General features: G+C 45.2%; 1 protein-coding gene across 1 annotated transcript in view; it reads right to left on the bottom strand.

Moving 5' to 3' along the window:
* ggt1a (gamma-glutamyltransferase 1a) overlaps positions 1-21301 on the bottom strand; it is a 56893-nt gene that overhangs the window by 10406 nt on the left and 25186 nt on the right. The window lies entirely within an intron of this gene.

Here is a 21301-nt window from a genome sequence, read left to right as displayed (position 1 = left end):
GTAAAACGTTAGAACTTCAGAAAGTGTTTGACAAGAACAGGTTGTTCAGCCCAACAAAGCTTGCCAAATTCTTATTCACAAAGTGTGTGAAATAACTATGGAGTTTAGATTTGAAAGTCTCTAAGGTACTACTCTCAATGACACAACTAGGTAGTTTGTTCCATGTGTCCACAACTCACTGTGTAAAGAGATGCTTCCTGATGTGAGTCTGCAATCTTCCCTTAACCAGTCTCCACCTGTGACCTCATGTCCTTGATGATGGACTGGTCTTGAAGTAGCAGCTGGCATCCATCTTACTTATACCCGCAATGATTTTGAACACTTCTATCATGCCTCCTCCCATTCTAGATCTACTTCTTCATAAATTTAATTCTTCCAATCTTTCTTCATAGCTCATGCCCTGCAGACCTGGAATGAGTCTCGTCACCCTTCTCTGGACTCTCTCCAGAGCCTTCACCTCCCTCACACAATATGGAGACTAAGGTGTAGCCTCACAAGTGGATTATACAGTTTAAGGAGAACGTCTCTTGACTTGAACTCACTGAGCGCATTATATAGCCATTATAGGACCTTGAGGGAAGTTAGTGTGGAAATAGCAGTGGCTCTGACAGAAATATTTCAAATATCATTAGAAATGGGGATGGTGCCACAGGATTGGCGTATTGCTCATGTTATTCCATTGTTTAAAAAGGGTTCTAAGAGTAAACCTGGCAATTATCGGCCTGTGAGTTTGACGTCAGTGGTGGGTAAATTGATGGAAAGTATTCTTAGAGATGGTATATATAATTATCTGGATAGACAGGGTCTGATTAGGAACAGTCAACATGGATCTGTGCATGGAAGGTCATGTTTGACAAATCTTATTGAATTTTTTGATGAGGTTACTAGGAAAGTTGATGAGGGTAAAGCGGTGGATGTTGTCTATATGGACTTCCGTAAGGCCTTTGACAAGGTTCCACACAGAAGGTTAGTTAGGAAGGTTCAATCGTTAGGCATTAATATGGAAGTAGTAAAATGGATTCAGCAGTGGCTAGATGGGAGACACCAGAGAGTAGTGGTGGATAACTGTTTGTCAGATTGGAGGCCGGTGACTAGTGGTGTGCTCAGGGATCTGTACTGGGTCCAATGTTGTTTGCCATATACATTAATGATCTGGATGATGGGGTGGTAAATTGGATTAGTAAGTATGCAGATGATACTAAGATAGGTGGCATTGTGGATAATGAGGTAGGTTTTCAAAGCTTGCAGAGAGATTTAGGCCAGTTAGAAGAGTGGGCTGAAAGATGGCAGATGGAGTTTAATGCTGATAAGTGTGAGGTGATATGACTAATTAAAATAGGACATACACGGTAAATGGTAGGGCATTGAAGAATGCAGTAGAACAGAGAGATCTAGGAATAATGGTGCATAGTTCCCTGAAGGTGGAATCTCATGTGGATAGGGTGGTGAAGAAAGCTTTTGGTATGCTGGCCTTTATTAATCAGAGGATTGATTATAGGAGTTGGGATGTAATGTTGAATTTGTACAAGGCATTGGTAAGGCCAAATTTGGAGTACTGTGTACAGTTCTGGTCACCAAATTATAGGAAAGATGTCAATAAAATTGAGAGAGTACAGAGGAGATTTACTAAAATGTTGCCTGGGTTTCAGCACCTAAGTTACAGAGAAAGGTTGAACAAGTTGGGTCTTTATTCTTTGGAGCGTAGAAGGTTGAGAGGGGACTTGATAAAGGTGTTTAAAATTATGACGGGGTTTGATAGAGTTGACATGGATAGGCTTTTTCCATTGAGAGTAGGGGAGATTCAAACAACAGGACATGAGTTGAGAGTTAGGGGACAAAAGTTTAGGGGTAACACGAGGGGGAACTTCTTTACTCAGAGAGTGGTAGCTGTGTGGAACGAGCTTCCAGCAGAAGTGGTTGAGGCAGGTTCGATGTTGTTGTTTAAAGTTAAATTGGATAGATATATGGACAGGAAAGGAATGGAGGGTTATGGGCTGAGTGCAGGTCGGTGGGACTAGGTGAGAGTAAGAGTTTGGCACGGACTAGAAGGGCCGAGATGGCCTGTTTCCGTGCTGTAATTGTTATATGGTTATATATAGCCTTCCTCACTGCTTGTGTGCATTGTCTAGATGTTGATAGTGATGAGTCTATCAGGATGGCTAAATCCTTCTCATACATAGAAACACAGAAAACCTACAGCACAATACAGGCCCTTCAGTCCACAAAGCTGTGCTGAACATGTCCTTACCTTAGAAATTACCTAGGCTTACTCATAGCCCTCTATTTTTTCTAAGCTTCATGTACCTATCCAGGAGTCTTTTAAAAGACCCAATCATATCCGCCTCCACCACCGTTAATGGCAGCCCATTCCACGCACTCACCACTTACCCCTGACATTTCCTCAGTATTTACTGCCAAGCACCTTAAAACTGTGCCCTCTCACGCAGCCATTTCAGCCCTGGGAAAAAGCCTCTGACTATCCACACGATCAATGCCTCTCATCATCTTATACACCTCTATCATGTCACCTCTCATCCTCCATCACTCCAAGGAAAAAAGGCCAAGTTCACTCATAAGGCATGCCCCCCAATCCAGGCAACATCTCCTCTGGTAAATCTCCTCTGCACCCTTTTTATGGTTTCCACATTCTTCCTGGAGTGAGGCGACCAGAACTGAGCACAGTACTCCAAGTGGGGTCTGACCAGGGTCCTATATAGCTGCAACATTACCTCTCGGCTCTTGAACTCAATCCCACGATTGATGAAAGCCAATACACCATATGCCTTCTTAACCACAGAGTCAACCTATGCAGCAGCTTTGAGTGTCCTATGGACTTGGACCTCAAGATCCCTCTGATCCTCCACTCTGCCAAGAGTCTTACCGTTAATACTATATTCTGCCATCATATTTGACCTACCAAAATCAACCACCTCACATTTATCCGGGTTGAACTCCCTCTGCCAGTTCTCAACACAGTTCTGCATCCTGTCAATGTCCTGTCATAACCTCTGACAGCCCTCCACACTATCCACAACACCCCCAATCTTTGTGTCAGCAGCACATTTACTAACCCATCCCTCCACTTCCTCATCCAGGTCAATTATAAAAATCACGAGGAGTAGGAGAATACAGTGCACTTTTTAACTCAATCCCCCCATTGTATATTTATATCTAGTACTTACATTTCCTATATGTAATATTTTACATTTACTTATTAAATGTAAGCATTATCTACCCATATCTGGATTTTGTTTAGATCTAACTGTATTGATTCTGCTGCCTGAATATTATCCTCTGAATGTCCATCTAATTTTGTGCATACTGCAAACTTTATTAGTTTCTTTGTTATGTGCCTATCCAAATCATTAATGTAAATTAGAAACAGCGACGGTCCCAAAACTAATCCCTGCGGGATTCCACTTTTAACATCTTCGACGTGTAAAAACAATCCTCCCACTATAACTCGTTGTTTTCTGTTTTTGAATCAATTCTGTACTACCTCGCACACCTTATCCTGAATCCCTACCTCCTGTAATTTGATTATTAACTTCTTGTGGGGTACCTTGTCAAAAGCCTTCTGAAAGTCCAAGTAATTGATATCAACCACTCTAGTGTTATCATAAATTTTAGTTGCCTCTTCAGAGAACTCCAGCATATTAGTAGAACATGATTTCCTCTTTCTGAACCCAGAAAGGCTTTCTGCTAACATGTCTGTTCTTATCAGCTGCTTTTCCAGCTCAATCTTTATTACTGTTTCTATTATCTTCCCTACGTACACATTAAGCTTACTGGTCTATCGTTACGAGGGTCACTGTAGTCACCCTTCTTATATACTGAGACAACGTTAGCTCATTTCCAGTCCTTAGGGATTTTACCAGTCTTCATTGACTTTTGAAAAATACATGTTGGGGGTTTGTATATATAATCACAGACCCCTTTAAGTACCCTTGGATATATATTGTCTGGCCCTGGAGATTTATTAACTTTTAGCTTTTTCAGCTGAAGCAGAACCTCACTTTCTAAGATCTCCGAGTCACTCAAACAACCTTATTTTTCTCCTCCACTTACTGGCATATTGCTACATCTTCTAGGTGAATACTTCAGCAAAATATGAGTCAAGAGTATCTGCTATGTCCTTCTCTGCATAATTAATTACCTCACTTATTATTCCTAATACACTTAACTTCCTCCTTTACTTTTCTTTTACTACTAAAGTATTGAAAACAAAATCGCTTGGGGTCAATCTTAGCCTAATTAGCAATATCCTTCTCAACCTGCCTTTTGGCGATCTGAATTTACCCCTTGACTATAGTTCTCATAGTTTCAAATGCCCTAGGGTTAACATCATTATTATTTTTTGTGTATTCCTTATATAGCTGTACTTTGTTCAATAATGTTTATATAACCATGCAACCATATAACAATTACAGCACAGAAACAGGTCATCTCGGTCCTTCTAGTCTGTGCCGAACTCTTACTCTCACCTAGTCCCACTGACCTGCACTCAGCCCATAACCCTCCATTCCTTTCCTGTCCATATATCTGTACAATTTAACTTTAAATGACAACATTGAACCTGCCTCAACCACTTCTGCTGGAAGCTCGTTCCACACAGCTACCACTCTCTGAGTAAAGAAGTCCCCCCTCATGTTACCCCTAAACTTTTGCCCCCTAACTCTCAACTCATGTCCCCTTGTATGAATCTCCCCCACTCTCAATGGAAAAAGCCTATCCACGTCAACTCTATCTATCCCCCTCATAATTTTAAACACCTCTATCAAGTCCCCCCCTCAACCTTCTACACTCCAAAGAATAAAGACCCAATCTGTTCAACCTTTCTCTGTAACTTAGGAGATGAAACCCAGGCAACAGTTTAGTAAACCTCCTCTGTACTCTCTCAATTTTATTGACATCTACATATATATATATATATATATATATATGTGTGTGTGTGTGTGTGTGTGTATACACACATCTCCCATGTATATATGTATTCATCCATTGTTTTTATTACTTCTCCTGACCTTGGGTATGGACATTTTCTGCACTGTGTGTATTACCTCTTCAAATCAACCCCATCGTTCCTCAGCTAACTCTACGTCAAATAAATCCTTCCAGTTTTACCTTCTGAAGTCTTTGCCACAGCTGCATAAACTTTGCCTTTCTGAAATTCAGTTTAATGGCTTTGGTTTTTACCAATATACTCTCCCAAAAAACTTTGAGATTAACAATGTTATGATCATTCATTCCTAAAGGCTCAACAACTTCCGTACTTAAAATTCTATCCTGATTGTTAATGAATATCAAATCTAGACAGGCCTCTCCTCTTGTTTGTGTATTTACATACTGGGTCAAAAAGCTATCATTCAATTACTCAATAAATTCACTTTCCTGTAATCCATTAGTCATTGGGTTCACCCAATCAATATTTGGGAAATTAAAATCTCCCATAACTATAACATCACCCTCAGAACATGCTTTTCTAATATTCTGATAGAGTTGTTTATTAAAATTATCAGCATTAGGGGGTCTATAATGTCCACCCAACGTTATTCCTTATCCTATAGCTTTCAATTCTCACCCAGATATCTCCACTGTCTCGATTCATCTCCTGTCATAAGCAACCTCACGTTTAAATTCTCCCTATGTATATGGCAACTCCTTCATCTTGCCATCTTGCCTATCTTTCCCTTGATAGTATATTCTTCTATATCCTTTGAGGTCAGCCAGATTTCTGTTATTGCTACTCTTCTTCTTCTTCTTCCTCTTCGGTTGTCCATCGAAATCCGATGAGGACGTCCACTCCTTTAACGGTGAGATCTTTGATGACTATACAGTCCTATCCTGGACCCACAAGCTCTATTGCAGGTGGGACATGTATATGTAGTAGTGGTGGCAACCATGGCTGCATTTCTCCTGGCTCTCGTCTGCTGTCTTCTGGTTGTTTTTTCCATCACCATAATACGAACCCCATCCCTACACAGCTGTCGCCAAGTGGTACGGTCAGCAGCAACCTCCTCCAGGTCCTCGTGTCTGATCTTGCACTTCCTTCAAGCATTCTTCATCTGATCCTTATAGCGCTCCTTCGGCCCTCCAGCTGAGCGACGACCATGATGTTACTGGCCGTATAACACTCTGTGGGGTAGCTGACATGGGGGCATCCTTATCACGTGTCCCAGCCACCGCAGCTGACGCTGGGTGATCATGGCCCCAGTACTTCTGCAGTTGGTCTTTACAAGTATTTCAGTGTGAGGCACCCGCTCACGCCAGGTAATTCCCAGGATGCGCTGGAGGCAGCTTATGTGGAAGCTCTCCAAGGACTTGATGTGATGGCTGTAGATTACCCAAGCTTCACAGCTATAAAGGAGGGTTGTGACACAGACCGCTTGGTATACGGTGACCTTTGTGGAGGGACGAAAGCTCCTGTTCTGAAAGACTCTACACTGAAGTCTCCCAAAGGTAGCTGATGCCTGTTTAATGCGGCTCTGGATGTCGTTGTCAATGCCGCTATCCTCAGAGAAAATGCTCCCCAGATATTTGAAAGATGGCACTACTGACAGCTTTTCATCACCAACAGTGAAGGCAGGTAGAGTTGGTGGGACACTGGCACTCCATTGACAAACCACTTCTGTCTTGGTGGTATTGACAGTCAACCCTATCCTGCTGTACGCTCTCACCACCACAGCAAGGACAGTCTGAAGATCCTCCAGAGTATGGGCCACAAGAGCACAGTCGTCTGCATACTGCAGCTTCAGAACCCGCTCTCTGCAGAGTTTGGTGGTTGCGTGGAGCCTCCTGATGTCAAAGAGGTTGCCATCTAATCTGATGTCCACTGCCACACCGCTGCTGTCTTCAGTCTCGTTGTGGAGAAGTTTGGTAACACACAAGAGGAAGATGTTAAAGAGTACTGGCGCTAGCACACGCCCCTGCCTCATCCCTGTGCATACAAGGAAGGGCTCGGACTCTTGTCCTCCTATGGTCATCCGAGCAGTCATCCCATCGTGGAATCGGTGGAGGATGTTAACAAATTTATTGGGACAGGCAAACCTGTGGAGGACATCCCATAAGAGCTCTCTTTGCACAGTGTTGAATGCTTTGGAGAGGTCGACTAAGGCCATAAACAGGTCTTGATGTTGCTCCCAGCACTTTTCCTGAAGCTGCCGGGCTGTGAAGATCATGTCGGTCGTGCTCCTGTTCTTCCTAAATCCACACTGCGATTCAGGCAGCATTGACTCGGTGATGTTGCTGATGAGTCTCTGAAGCATCAGCTTAGCCAGGACCTTTCCAGCAACAGAAAGGATTGATATGCCCCTACTATTGCCGCAGATGGTCTTGTCACCCTTGTTCTTATAAATGACAAAGATGTTTGCATTTCTCCATTGCTGTGGGATGTTCTCATCAATCCAGGCCTTGGTGATGTACTGGTAGAGGGTGTGCATACACATGTACCCTCCGTTCTTCAGTAACTCAGCAGGGGTATTGTCAGTGCCAGGGGCTTTGTTGTTCTTAAGGGAATGGACAGCTGATAGAACCTCCTGGAAGGTTGGTGGTAGACTGAGGTCGTGGATAGGAGGAAGTTCAGGCAGTTTGTCCAGGATGGTGGGGTCTGCATCAGAGTCCTGATTAAGCAGGGTGTTAAAATGCTCAGCCCACCTCAGCAGAATGGTATTCTGATTCTTCAGAAGTGTTAGACCATCTGCTGTTTTCAGGGGAGTAATGCATCGATTTATTGGGCTGTAGGTGGTTTTGACAGCATTGTAAAAATTATGCAATTCATTATTAGATTAGATTATAAAATTAGATTATGAGGACACACAGTCCTCTTTTATTGTCATTTAGTAATGCATGCATTAAGAAATGATACAATGTTTCTCCAGAATGATATCACACAAACACAAAACAAACCGACTGAAAAACTGACAAAAACCACATAATTATAACATATAGTTACAACAGTGCAAAGCAATACCGTAATTTGATAAAGAACAGACCATGGGCACGGTAAAAAGTCTCCAAGTCTTTCGGAAGTCCCATCATCTCACGCAGATGGTGAACCTCCAGCGCCGCCAATTTGCCAATGAAGCATCCTGGAAGCACCTGACCACAGCCGACTCTGAGTCCGACCGAAAACTCCGAGCCTCCGACCAGCTCTCCGACACCAAGAACCGAGCACCATCTCTGCCGAGCGCTTCAACCCCGGCCCCGGCAACAGGCAATAGGCAAAGCTGAGGATTTGGGGCCTTCGTCTCCGGAGATTCTCGATGGCACAGTAGCAGCGGCAGCGAAGCGGGCATTTCAGAAGTTTCTCCAGGTGTTCCTCCGTGCTTCTCACGGCTGTCTCCATCAAATCAGGATTGCGCCCGGCCCCCTAGTTAACACATATCAATATCATTTGGAAAGGGCGAGCGCGCTGCATCACGCCGCCATCTTCTCCTCCCTCCTCCTGGAGGAGAAGGTGGCAAAGGACTGGATTTCATGCGCCTTTTCAGTCCACCACTCATTTTGTATGGCCCATATTGCCTTTTGCACTTTCCTCCGAGCTGCCTGCCAATGCTGTCTGATGCTGGTGGATGACGGGTTGTCTAAGGTTGCCCGGTGTGCTTTGTGCGTGTCCTTAAGCAAGTTGTGGATGGTGTCTGAGTTATCGTCAAACCAGTCTTGGTGGTTCCTACTGTTACGGCCGATGGATTGGGCTGCTGTCTCACAGAGTGCAGAGCTGATATAGGTCCACTGTTGTTCCATGGTATTTCCTAAGTCCAGACAAGGTTCCAGCTCCCTTAGTTTCTCAGCTAGGATGCGTGGAAACTCACTTCTTGCTTCTGTGTTTCTCAGGCAGTTGCAATTTAGCTGCTTTTTATTGGGTTTTGGCAGCCGCAAATGGGGACGCACTTTCATATGGAGCTTGGCCACAATCATACAGTGGTCAGTCCAGCACTCTGCACCTCTCATGGCACGGGTGATGAGAACATCCTTGGTGTCAATACGTCTCACAATGATGAAGTCAATTATGTGCCAATGTTTAGAGCGATGGTGCATCCACGAGGTCTTATATTTTGCCTTCTGCTGGAAGATGGTGTTGGTTATGGTAAGGTTATGCTCAGAGCAAAGAGTAAGTAGCCTCATGCCATTTGCATTCACCTTGCCAATACCATGTCTACCTAGCACTCCACTCCATATCCTGTTGTTCTGTCCCCACCCTAGCGTTGAAGTCCCCAAGCAAAATGATCTTATCATTCTTAGGGATCCGGCAAAGAGCTTCATCTAATGTCTGATAAAAGCATTCCTTGGCCTCAATCTCAGATGGCAAAGTTGGTGCATGGGCACTGAGAAGCATGGCATAACGTTTCTTTGCCGGGGGATACGGAGGGTCATTAGTCTTCCACTAATGCCAACAGGTATTTCTGTGAGACTTGGTAGAAAGGTGTTCTTGATGGCCAATCCTACTGCGTGGAGATGTTGTCCACTTGGGGGGAAACCTTTCCAGAAGAAGGGGTAACCCATCCCTTCCTCTGTTAAAGAGCCTTCATCCCGGAGCCTGGTCTCACTGGATGTTGTAGCCCCTCAGCTCAGCAGTGATCAAGGCTGTTCTCCGGTGAGGTCTGTCAGAGATGCCATACCAGTCCAGGAGAGTCCTTACATTCCACATTGCCAGTTTTAGGTTGCATTGTTTCTTATTTCGACCGCAGTAGTGGAATAACCCGATAGGCGCGGTATCCTATCCAGGTGAGTGATTGAATGGGCAATTTTTAGGCCACATTTTCTAGGCCCTTCCCCAACTGGGGTGAGCAGTACGGTCCCTAAATAGGGCTGCTCAGTCGCACAGGGGTCTGCAGAAAACAGCTGCCACTCAGTCCCAGCTGCTGGCGGCCAAATACCCTGTGCCACTGCCATGCAGGGTTCTGACTAGGAGCTCCCAGTCCATTCGTACCTGCTCCCGTTGCCAGATGCCCCATCGCCGTCAGACTCCAACCATATGTCAGGTCCAAGTGTTGTTCACCGTGGTCAGAGGTGGAGACCTGCGCAAGGAAGATTTTAAGTGCCACAGGGGGTGTGCCATCCCCAGTAGCACTATCTTCACCATGATGAGGTAAATCCCGTTGGCAAGGGTGATCCCAGGACAACCGGTCCCACATCTTGGCTGCAGGAGGCTGCCGGGTCCTTAGTCTGTTAAGGCCCGTCTATTGCACGCTGCCAGTGCATTGCTTTCCTGTCAGGGTGTGCTCCCTTAGCCTCGTCTCTGCAGACTTACCACAAGGCAGTGGGGCTATTTGCCCATAGCGGGGACAGTGGTTGACGGGTGCCAGGGTGTGTCCACGCGGTGTTGGGCCTGCACACCCCGACTCTGGGGCCCACCGCTGCTCCGAGATCCCCTGCAGTTTAGCCTGGGACTGTTAAGATACCCCGTTTCCATGTGTGGCCCCGAGGAGGCACTGCAGGAGTCTTGGTGGTGGAGAGGCTCTGTACTGGCAGGAGGAGACTTACAGACTCGGCTCCTCTTTTCACCCTCTGTTAAGAAGGCCAGTCAGCAGCAATAGCTGGAAGCAGAGAGCACTATGCGGTATACAGCATGCACTGACTACAAGCACGACTACACTACTGCACTGGACGCTTCACACACACCCTGTCAGCAAATACTCCCACACACGCACTATTCTATCATACTTATAAGCACATGCATATAATCCCAGCTCGCTTACTTTATTCTTAATATTTGTACATTTATGTTTCTCATCCTATTCTGACCCATTTTTATATTTTTGAAGTCTATAATCGGTTTATGTCCTCATATGTTATTCTCCAGTATGGCACTGAAACAGTCGAGCCTGGCCTGTCCTAAGTCCCCTGCCCCAGCCACTCCCTTGTATAAACAGTCCTCAGCTTACTGAAGCAGACGCCTTCCCGTGACATTTGTGCTCCTCCAGTTGAAATGCAACCCGTCTGAGCAGTACCGGCTCCATCTGCCCCAAAAGGAGCCACAATGTCCCACAAACCCTCACCCCTCTAGCCTACACCATGCATTAAATCTTCTATTCTCCTCCATCTTACCTAGACTGGCACGTGGCACAGGCAGAACTTCCGAAATGACCACCTGGTCACTTCTGTGCCCAAGCTTCCCACCGAACTCTTTCAATTTGTCTTGCAGAACCGCCCTTCCCGATGTCATTTGTTGCGATGTGGACAATGACGACTGGAGCCACCGCAGAGTTGTGATGAGTGAAGTTATCCATGCTGCAGATGGTTGTAGTGTAAAATAATCCTGTCAGCCTGATGTTTGGTGGAGTGTAACGTCACATCTGACAGTGTGATGGAGAGTCCATTACAAAATGGAAGGAGCACCTTCGCCAGGAAATCTGCTGGGTGTGGGATACTTTCTCCACACTGTGTGAGGGGCTCCAACCGGGAGCATCACATTAATTTCCTTTCTTCACCAAACAGCAAAGAGGAAACTGGTTCCGTAGGAGACAGTGATGAGGTCTCACAGAAGAAAGTCGGGGAAGAGGCCTCTGGCAGCAGTAAACCCTACTCCATGGAGAAGGAGAGAATGACTAAATGGTGCCTGACCATGGAGCTGTGTGTAGCCTGACAGACTGTGCAGTTCAACAAATCTCTTAAAAGAAGCAGGGGATGTTCTGTGTTTTATACATAAAAACACATGACATAAGGACTGGTCTTTGGAAACTGCTCCACCATTCAGTACAGTCATTACAGATGTAATCTCTGTCTCCCGAAGCCCCGGCTCCCTCGTGCCTTCAACATTTGTCGTAGAGTCAAAGAGCAATGCGGCACAGAAACAGACCCTTTGGCCCATCTAGTCTATGCTGATTCTTTATCCTGTCCAGTTCTGTCAACCTGTATGGAGACCACAAACCTCTATACTCTCCTGGCCATCTAGCTAGCTACATTTCGCTTCAATGTTGGAATTGGATCTGCATCCACCAATTCCACTGACAGCTCGTCGGCACTCTGAGCAAAGTTCCCCAGCAATGAGGCAGCGATTGTCTCCTCCTCTGTAATCCAGATGCAGTCCATGACCTCACTGCCGTTTTGTCTCCGTTCACTGCAGTTCCCTGGAGCAGGGAATTCCAAAGATTCACCACTTCTGGGGAAAGGAATTCCTCCTCCTCGCCAACTAGAAGGGATGACTCATTCTGAAGTTCTCTCCAGGGTCTAAATCCCCCATCAGGGGAACATCCTGTCCAAATGCACCCAGTCAAAGCCCCTCAGGAAATGTGAGCACCCTTCAGTGAGCCTTGGCTCAGTCATATTTCACTATCTTATCTCAGGAATCAAACTAGAGCAGGCCCCAACATCAGTCCTTTGGCGCAGGAGCCAAACTGTACAGGCAAGTAGTAGAGCAGGTTTACTCAACCATCCCCCCCTTACTAAAAAGGCAACATCCTGCTCGCTTTCCCAATGACCCTTCTACATTTGTGCTAAATCAGCAGGGACACACGGGACTGCAAGACTGCTGAGCAAACAAAAATAAACTGCTGGAGGATTTCGGCAGGTCAAACAGCATCTGCAGAAGGAAAAAGTCAACATTTAGCATTCATTCCAATGCTTTGTTAGATTAGACCGATGCTGCAACCTGCTGAGTTCTGCCAGCAAATTGTTATTTTAGGCTAAATTTTCTATTCTTTTGTACTAAATCATTTTGTAACCTTTCTCGACTGCAACATTAATTTGCCTCTTCGATCTTCCTGCCACGGTGAGAAGTCTCACAGCTTCCTGTATTACACAACGTCAGCTGATTTCTTCACTTATCCACTCCATATTCTTTCTAGAGCCCTTTGTGACTTCCTTAGAACTTGTTAACCCCTTCTCTACATTGGTGTCATCAAATATGCCTCTGGTACACCCATCCCTTTCTCCAAGTCATTTATTATTGGGGCCCCAGCACTGGTTCTGTGGTTCCCCAGTAATTACGGTTACCAATCTGAACAGAGATCATTTATTCCCCCTTGTTTTCCTCCCCCCAACATTCCCCCACCATCCCCGTGTACAGAGAAACTGTGTGTGGTACCTTGCGTCTCCTAGAAATCCAGACACAATCCATCGACTGCTTTCCTTTACATCTTTCAAGAAGCTATCAGACAAGATTTCCCTTGATTGCACTGCTGTGTTTTAAATTCGCTTTTGTTACCTGGGTAATGGACACCGGCACTTGCGCAATGGCAGATATCAGGCCAAATACCCACCGTCTCTTGCTCTCTGTCTTGGGTTGTCTCACTACTTCTGCAGATTTGGTCGTTTACAGCAGACCCAATCAATTTTTTGGCAATCACCTCCATTAATACCCCAGGATACGTGTCATCAGGTCCAGGACTTGTCAGCTAATTCTTCTCATTGTCATAGAATCACACAGCATGGAAAAAGGCCCTTTGGCCCAAATGCTCGCTGCTATCCCAGCTATTCTCATTTGCCAGCGTTTGGCCCATAACCTTCTAACCGTTTCCAATCCATATGCCTGTCCAACTGTCTAGATGCATCCCCACTTCAACCACCTCCTCTGACAGCTCATTCCCTATAGAGAGAAACAGAAACATAGCACACTATTTAAAAAAAGTAGCATCCCTCAATTTCCTATCCCTGTTCACCTTAAACCAGTGCCCTCTGATTCTTCATTCCCGAATCCAGGGGAAAAGGCTGAATGCATTCACCCTGTCTGTGCTCCTCAGTCACCTCTCAGCAGGGGCGGCGCTGTGGTGGTGATAGCTAGTGCTATAGCCCCAGCAGAAATTGCAATAGCACCAGCGCAGCACCACCAAGAAATTAACTGAAATTTCACATACAAATTGCAGCTGCTTTGCTTTCTCTGTATAGTTTTGAATACAGCTTGTTTCTCCGGCTGATCTAGTGAAACAGTGCCCCCAGTTACCATAGCACCCACGCAGCAATAAAGTTATAAACTCTGTCAGATCCACTCTACACTCCTGCCTATTCGTTCGTTGTCAATGTCTTGCCATTGCTGTCCTGAGATCAGTTAAGCTGATCTAAGATCACTTAAGGTGGTGATCTCACTCACTCTCACTCACAGGAGAGATTGATAGCATACATCCAGGCGCAGATCCATGGTCCCGGAGACTAACAATACCACCCCCCCCCCACACACACACACACACACACATTGTGCTTTTACAAGCTAGCGTGGGCCTGGCGCGTGCATTATTTTGGCGGAGTGAAAACTGGATCAATTTTTAGTGAGAAAACGACCTCATCCAGAGGAATCAGTGGTGTCTCCGCCTGAGCCTGTCTTAATTGAAAGTGACATTCAGAAAGAAGTAAGTGGGGATGAGGACGACAGCAGTTCATCAAAGGAGTGTGAGGGCGAAGTAGAGGAACAAGAAATGGAGCCAGATTCGGAACAGAACATGGATGAAGCTGCTCTCAGTGCGAGTGGGAATACTGTTAACGATGTTAGCCAGCAGCCTGAGGAAGGTCCCCGTCGGCCAGCATTGAAACATAGAAACATAGAAAATAGGTGCAGGAGTAGGCCATTCAGCCCTTCGAGCCTGCACCGCCATTCAGTATGATAATAGCTGATCATCCAACTCAGAACCCTGTACCAGCCTTCCCTCCATACCCCCGATCCCTTTAGCCACAAGGGCCGCATCTAACTCCCTCTTAAATATAGCCAATGAACTGGCCTCAACTGTTTCCTGTGGCAGAGAATTCCACAAATTCACCACTCTCTGTGTGCAGAAGTTTTTCCTCATCTCGGTCCTAAAAGGCTTCCCCTTTATTCTCAAACTGTGACCCCTCGTACCCTTCGCTGCTCGCAACAGTTTGGCAATCAGCAAAGGAGTTTTATTCGTGGCTGGTTTGACTGACTGGAATATTCGATCATGAAAGATACTACGTTCTGCTTTGCATGCAGGCATTTCCTGTGTGGAGGACATGGGTTCCATTCTGAGTCTACCTTCACTGGTTACCGCAACTGGCGGAAAGCTACAACAGCTTTCAAAACCCACCATGTAAATGCAGCTCATAAGTTTGCTATGGAGACATGGGCCAAATTCAGATTGTGAAAACAAGACTGTTCAAGATTGGGAAAAATGCTTGACAGAGGACATGCAAAGATTGTCCAAGAAAATCGTGAGTATATGAGAGCTGTGGTTGAGTCTCTAGCAAGGACAGACAGTGAATGACACAGTGGAATTTCTAGCTCCAATGAGACCCTATCGCGATGCTTATGTTTATAGATTTATACAAACTAATCTGCATATCACTGACTCTACCTGTGACATCTGCCTCATGCAAACGGAGTTTCTCTAGCCTCAGACGCCTCAAAGACTACCCAAGGAATAGCAGCGGCGATGCTCAGAACAGCAACTTGGCCCTGTTGGCCATAAACAGCCGGAGGACCAAAGCACTTGACATCCAGAAAATCATTGATGCTTTCACCACCAATCACAACAAAAGATGGATTGTGCTTCTCTGAAAACATCAATGGTGAGGGCAGTTGATTTTTTTAAAATTTGGGCCAATGCTAATGCTGATTATTATTATTATTTTGTAGTGGATACCCCATAGTCCTTATTTTTCCTGCAAATCCCAAACTATTACTTTTACTGCTACTAAGCCTGCTGGTTTTGCTTAGACTTCCAAGTCTCTGTTGATTTTTGTTTTAAATTCAGTAGCTGAATTAATTGAGGTATTGCATGGTCAGAGTATGATTTGTCCAACTCCTGGTAAAGCCTTGCATCTGTTGTTTGCCTTATTTGACTTTAATAACCATGCATCTTTTGGCATTGTCTGTCTATGTAATGCAAATAGCAGTGGACATTGTGGGTTAGTGTTGTGTTTTTCAGTTAAAAAGCATGCATTTGACACTGATTGCAGGATTGGTGCGTGATTCACGTTGTCTGCTGTTGCTCGGATGCTCTGTTGGTTTGTTTGTTTATGCTCTGTGTAGCCCGGGTTGTCTCTGATGCTGTTGACACTGTCACAGTTCACTTCTATAGTATATTTATCAATTGCTGTTGCTTGTGAATCAACAGAGGCATTTATAGTAGGCACATAACACTTCAAACTGACTTTTGAACGCCACTCGTCTGGCCTTGCAAATACATATTACCATAGGGTACATCCCTCAGCACCATCACTGAATAATTCAGCCCCACTATAGCACCAGCAAGAAAAAATCTCTGGCACCGCCACTGCCTCTTAGTCTCCTACACTGTGAAGAATAAAATCGTCGCCCGCTCAGCCTCTCCCGATAACTCAGTCCCTCCAGTCCTGGAAACTTTTCTCCATTCTTTCTAGTTTAGTACTGTCTTTCCTATAACAGGGTGACCAAAACTGTACAAAATACTCCAATAGCTTCAACAAAGAATATCAGGAAAGGTTGACTGAGCTAGAAGATTTCTCTTTGGAGAGATGGAGAATGAGAGGTGGCTCGACAGTGGTGTACGAGATGATAAGAAGCATAGATCGAGTGGACAGACAGGGTGGAAATGGGATATCAGAGCAATGTTCTTTACACAGAATCAGAATCACTTTGTGCCAGTATGCGCTTCGGTGCCAAGCAAAAAACACAGGACAGTATCAGAACAGACAGTACAACCACAAACAACCATTTACAAGACAGCAGTGCAAACAGCCACGACCAACCAACAATTAGCAGAATGATCACATCTGCCAATGCAAATAATCAAAAATAAATGTCAACATATGAAGAAAGTTAATAAATATAAACGGAACAAGGAGAGCAGGATAGACCATTTAACAGCATGTTGTGCTGAGATAGTTGGGCAAGGGGATTATTACACCTGAGTGAGTTTTATTGAGGAGCTGGATAGCTACAGGAAAGAAGTTTCAGAGATGACTTGTGGTCCTGGTGGCGATGGACTTGTAGCATCATCGTGATGGCAATTTGATGGATGGGTGTCTGCTCGAATGAGTGGAGTCAGCAGTAATTTTCCAGGTCTTTACTTCGTTCTGGTGATGAAGAAGTCTTTTAATGTTGGTCGCTGACATCCAGTGATCCTCCCTGTTGAGTCAATGACTGACTGCAACCCAGAATTGCAGAGGGGTGATCCAGCGGGAAACCAAACGGTGACAGAGGTGATCACAATACACTCAATGGTGGCTGTGTAAAAAGTTGTCAGGATACGCTCTGAGATGTTAAGTTTCCTAAACTGCCCCTGGAAAATCAATCTTTGCAGGGCTTTCTTAGTGATCAATGTAACGTACTTGTCCCACTTCAGTGCATTGGTAATGGTAGTCCCCAGGAGTTTGAATATCTCGACCACAGACACAGCCTGACCAGTAATTTCCAAGGGGGGCATGGGTGGCGGCGGGGAGGGGGTTGTCGGCAGCAGTCAGTCCTCATTTCCACTGTCTTGATAGCATTCAGCTCCAAGTTGTTATGAGCCCACCGTGCTGAGAGACGGTCTACCTCTCTTTGATAGCAGCTCACTTCATCATTAGAGAGGAGACCAAATACGGTCTGTGAACTTTCGGATTTGAATGTATTTGTCTGTGGAGGTGCAGTCATTTGTATAAAGTGAGAACAGGAGGGGTGAAAGAATACAGCCCAGTGGAGAGCTGCTGCTTTTGTGCTTACTGAGTTGGGCAAGGTTATTGTTATCAGGTTTGTTGTAACCGGTATGTGATATGAAATTTGTTAACTTAGCAGCAGCAGCTCAATGTAATACATAATCCAGAAGAAAAAAAAGAAAATAAATAATAATAATAAATAAGTAAATCAATTACAGTATATGTATATTGAATAGATTAAAAATCATCCAAAAACCAGAAATAATATATATTAAAAAAGTGAAGTAGTGTTCATGGATTCAATGTCCATTTAGGAATCGGATGGCAGAGGCGAAGAAGCTGTTCCTGAACCGCTGAGTGTGTGCCTTCAGGCTTCTGTATCTCCTCCCTGATGGTAAAGGAAAAGTATGTTGCATCCGGAGTTTCTCCGGTTAGCGGGCGATTTCCCTCCACGCCTCTCTGACGTAGTGGGGAACCACGTATGAGATAAGTTACAGCAGTGGTTTGCCATTGCCTTCTGCCAGGTGAGTTTCCAATGAGATCACCAGCTCGTAACCCAGCACGGATGGAAAGCGTGCAGGGGAGCCGGCTGGATTCGAACTCGAGACCTTTCGTCCCGGAGTCCGGCGCTGATGCCACTATGCCACCAGCCTGATGGTAACAGTGGGAAAAGGGCATGCCCTGGGTAATGGACATCCTTAATAATGCTGCCCTTCTGAGACACCGCTCCTTGATGATGTCCTGGGTACTTTGTAGGCTAGTACCCAAGATGGAGCTGACTAGATTTACAACTTTCTGCAGCTTCTTTCAGTCCTGCGCAGCAGCCCCTCCATACCAGACAGTGATGCAGCCTGTCAGAATGCTCTCCACGGTACATCCATAAAGGTTTTTGAGTGCATTTGTTGACATACCTAATGAAGTATAGCCGCTGTCCTGCTTTCTTTATAACTGCATCGATATGTTGGAACCGGATTAGATCCTCAGAGATCTTGACACCCAGGAACTTGAAACTGCTCACTCTCACCACTTCTGATCCCTCTATGAGGATTGGTATGTGCTCCTTCGTCTTACCCTTCCTGAAGTCCACAATCAGCTCTTTCGTCTTACTGACATTGAGTGCCAGGTTGTTGCTGTGGCACCACTCCACTAGTTGGCATATCTGAATCCTGTACGCCCTCTCGTCACCACCTGAGATTCTACCAACAATAGTTGTATCATCAGCAAATTTACAGACAGTGTTTAAGCTATGCCTAGCCACACAGTCACGGGTATAGAGAGAATAGAGCAGTGGGCTAAGCACACACCCCTGAGGTGCGCCAGTGTTGATCGTCAGTGAGGAGGATATGTTATCACCAATCCACACAGATTGTGGTCTTCCGGTTAGGAAGTCGAGGATCCAATTGCAGAGGGAGGTACAGAGGCCCAGGTTCTGCAACTTCTCAATCAGGATTGTGGGAATGATGGTATTAAATGCTGAGCTATAGTCAATGAACAGCATCCTGACATAGGTGTTTGTGTTGTCCTGGTGGTCTAAAGCTGTGTGAAGAGCCATTGAGATTGTGTCTGCCATTGACCTGTTGTGATGATAGGCAAATTGCAATGTGTCCAGATCCTTGCTGATGCAAGAGTTCAGTCTAGTCATGACCAACCTCTCAAAGCAATTCATCACTGTCGATATGAGTGTCATTAAGGCAGCTCACATTATTCTTCTCAGGCACTGTTATAATTGTTGCCTTTTTGAAGCATGTGGGAACTTTCGCCTGTAGCAGTGAGAGGTTGAAAATGTCCTCGAATAGCAGGAGCCCAGCCTTACAGTCTGCACTGTAAGGTACGGCTTCTTGTGTAGCAATTCTGGAACAATAGTATTGAAGGCAGAGCCAAAATCTACAAACAAGATCCTCACATCAATGTTGGGGAAGTCCAGATGTTGAAGAATGTGATGAAGGCATAAGTTAACTGCTTCCTCAACTGTGAGTTGCTCTATAAGCAAGCTGTAATGGGTCAAAAAGACAATCAGTAATGGCCTTAAGGTAAGGTAAACCAACATCAGATGTTCAAAGGTTTTCATAATGACTGAATTCGGAGCTATTGGCCTAGAATCATTAAGTCCAGTGATCTTGTCTTTCTTGGGAACTGAAACAATTGTAGCAACTTTAAAGCAGTCTAGAACACTGCACAAGGTGAAATTATCTCAGTGAAGACAGGTGGGAGGAGAAGATGGCGGCACAGCTCTCCAGTGAAATGATATTGCATTTGTAAGTAGGATGTCGTGCACAATTCTGATTTGATGGAGACAGATGTGAGAAGCACGGAGGAACATCTGGAGAAAAGTTCAGAAATGCCCGGTTGGCTGCCGCTGCTACTGTGCGATCGAGAATCTCTGGAGGGAAGCCACACATGGAGGCATGACCCTTTGCAAATGCGAGGGTCCTCAACTCCTTGCTGAGCTTGTCATTGTTATACCTCACAATAATCTTTTTAGGAAGACACATATCTTCAGAGAAGGATATGTAAGCTGTTACAATGTCAGCATATTCATCTGTACTGCTGCACCAACCTTCCAACAACTCAGGAATGCATGGCTATCTGTTGGTCCCAGTTGGTTTAACCATGGATGAATACCATGGTTTGTAGCTAGAACAACCATGACCATGGCATGGTCAGAGATGCCAAAGGAAAATGGTGGAATGTTCCTTTGATCTGGTGTGTGTGTGGAACGTCCTGTCAGGGGTGGTGGTAGAGGCAGATACGCGAAGGGCATTTACGAAACTCTTGGATAGGACATGGATGATAGAAAAGCGGAGGCAATGCGGGAGGGAAGGATTAAATTAATCTGAGAGTATGTACCAGGTAGACCCAATGCCATGGAGTCATCTCCAGACGCCAAAGGCAGTTTGGCGCAGCCATCAACCGAGCTGGGTTGGTGGGGGCTGAGCCCTCTCATCAGTGCCTGCCCCTCCAGTCTTCACTCAGTGGAAGACAAGCTGATGGTGTTCGTCTGCAGCTGCTCGTGCGTATGACTGAGAAAATGCTGTGTGATTGCTCCTGGAGAAACTTGGTGCTAGGACAACATCCCATGCATTGTCAATCTATGGGTCACGACACTCGGTCTTGGGCTAGATTTTTTTTGATGACGGTTACTGCTCTCGTAACTACATGTGTTATACGTGCCTTGTGCTGTGTGTGCCTGTTGGTATTACGTCTTGTACGTTGGCCCCTGAAGAACACTGTTTCATGTGTGTGGTTGAATGACAATTAAACTTGAATTTCAACTTGAACTTGAGAGTAGGTTAAGAGGTTGGCAGAGCATCATGGACTGAAGGGCCTGTGCTGGGCTGTAATATTCTATGTTCTGCATGTCAGAATATTTTAAAAGTGCTACTCATGTTTTATTGATTGAATATTGTATTCGACTCTGTTGTTAAGATCATTAAAGCAAATACAACCTACATTAACTGAATGAAAATGGAGTAAGGTGAAAAAACTTTTTCCAGAAAACATTCTTAGACTGTCGAATCCAGCTCCCTCTATTATTCCACTGTAGTCTCATGTCTGTTTTTTGCACTGAAGTACAGTCTACAGCTCTATCTTTTGCATCATTCTCCTAATTTGCAGCTATTTATTGCGACTGTATCACTCTGCACACTTCAAACAAGCGAGGAATTTCATGGCATTCTGGTGGACACAACAGTAAACTCAAATGAATGTGAGCACATTGCGTGTGCAAATTGGACCAAGGACAGCCAGAACATCGATTAGGAGATTGTTCGTTCATATTGGTGGTGGTGGTGGGGAGAAA

The sequence above is a fragment of the Mobula hypostoma genome, chromosome 23, assembly GCF_963921235.1.
Source record: "Mobula hypostoma chromosome 23, sMobHyp1.1, whole genome shotgun sequence".
Classification (NCBI taxonomy): Eukaryota; Metazoa; Chordata; class Chondrichthyes; order Myliobatiformes; family Myliobatidae; genus Mobula; species Mobula hypostoma.
This window is presented reverse-complemented; position numbering and strand designations above follow the sequence as displayed.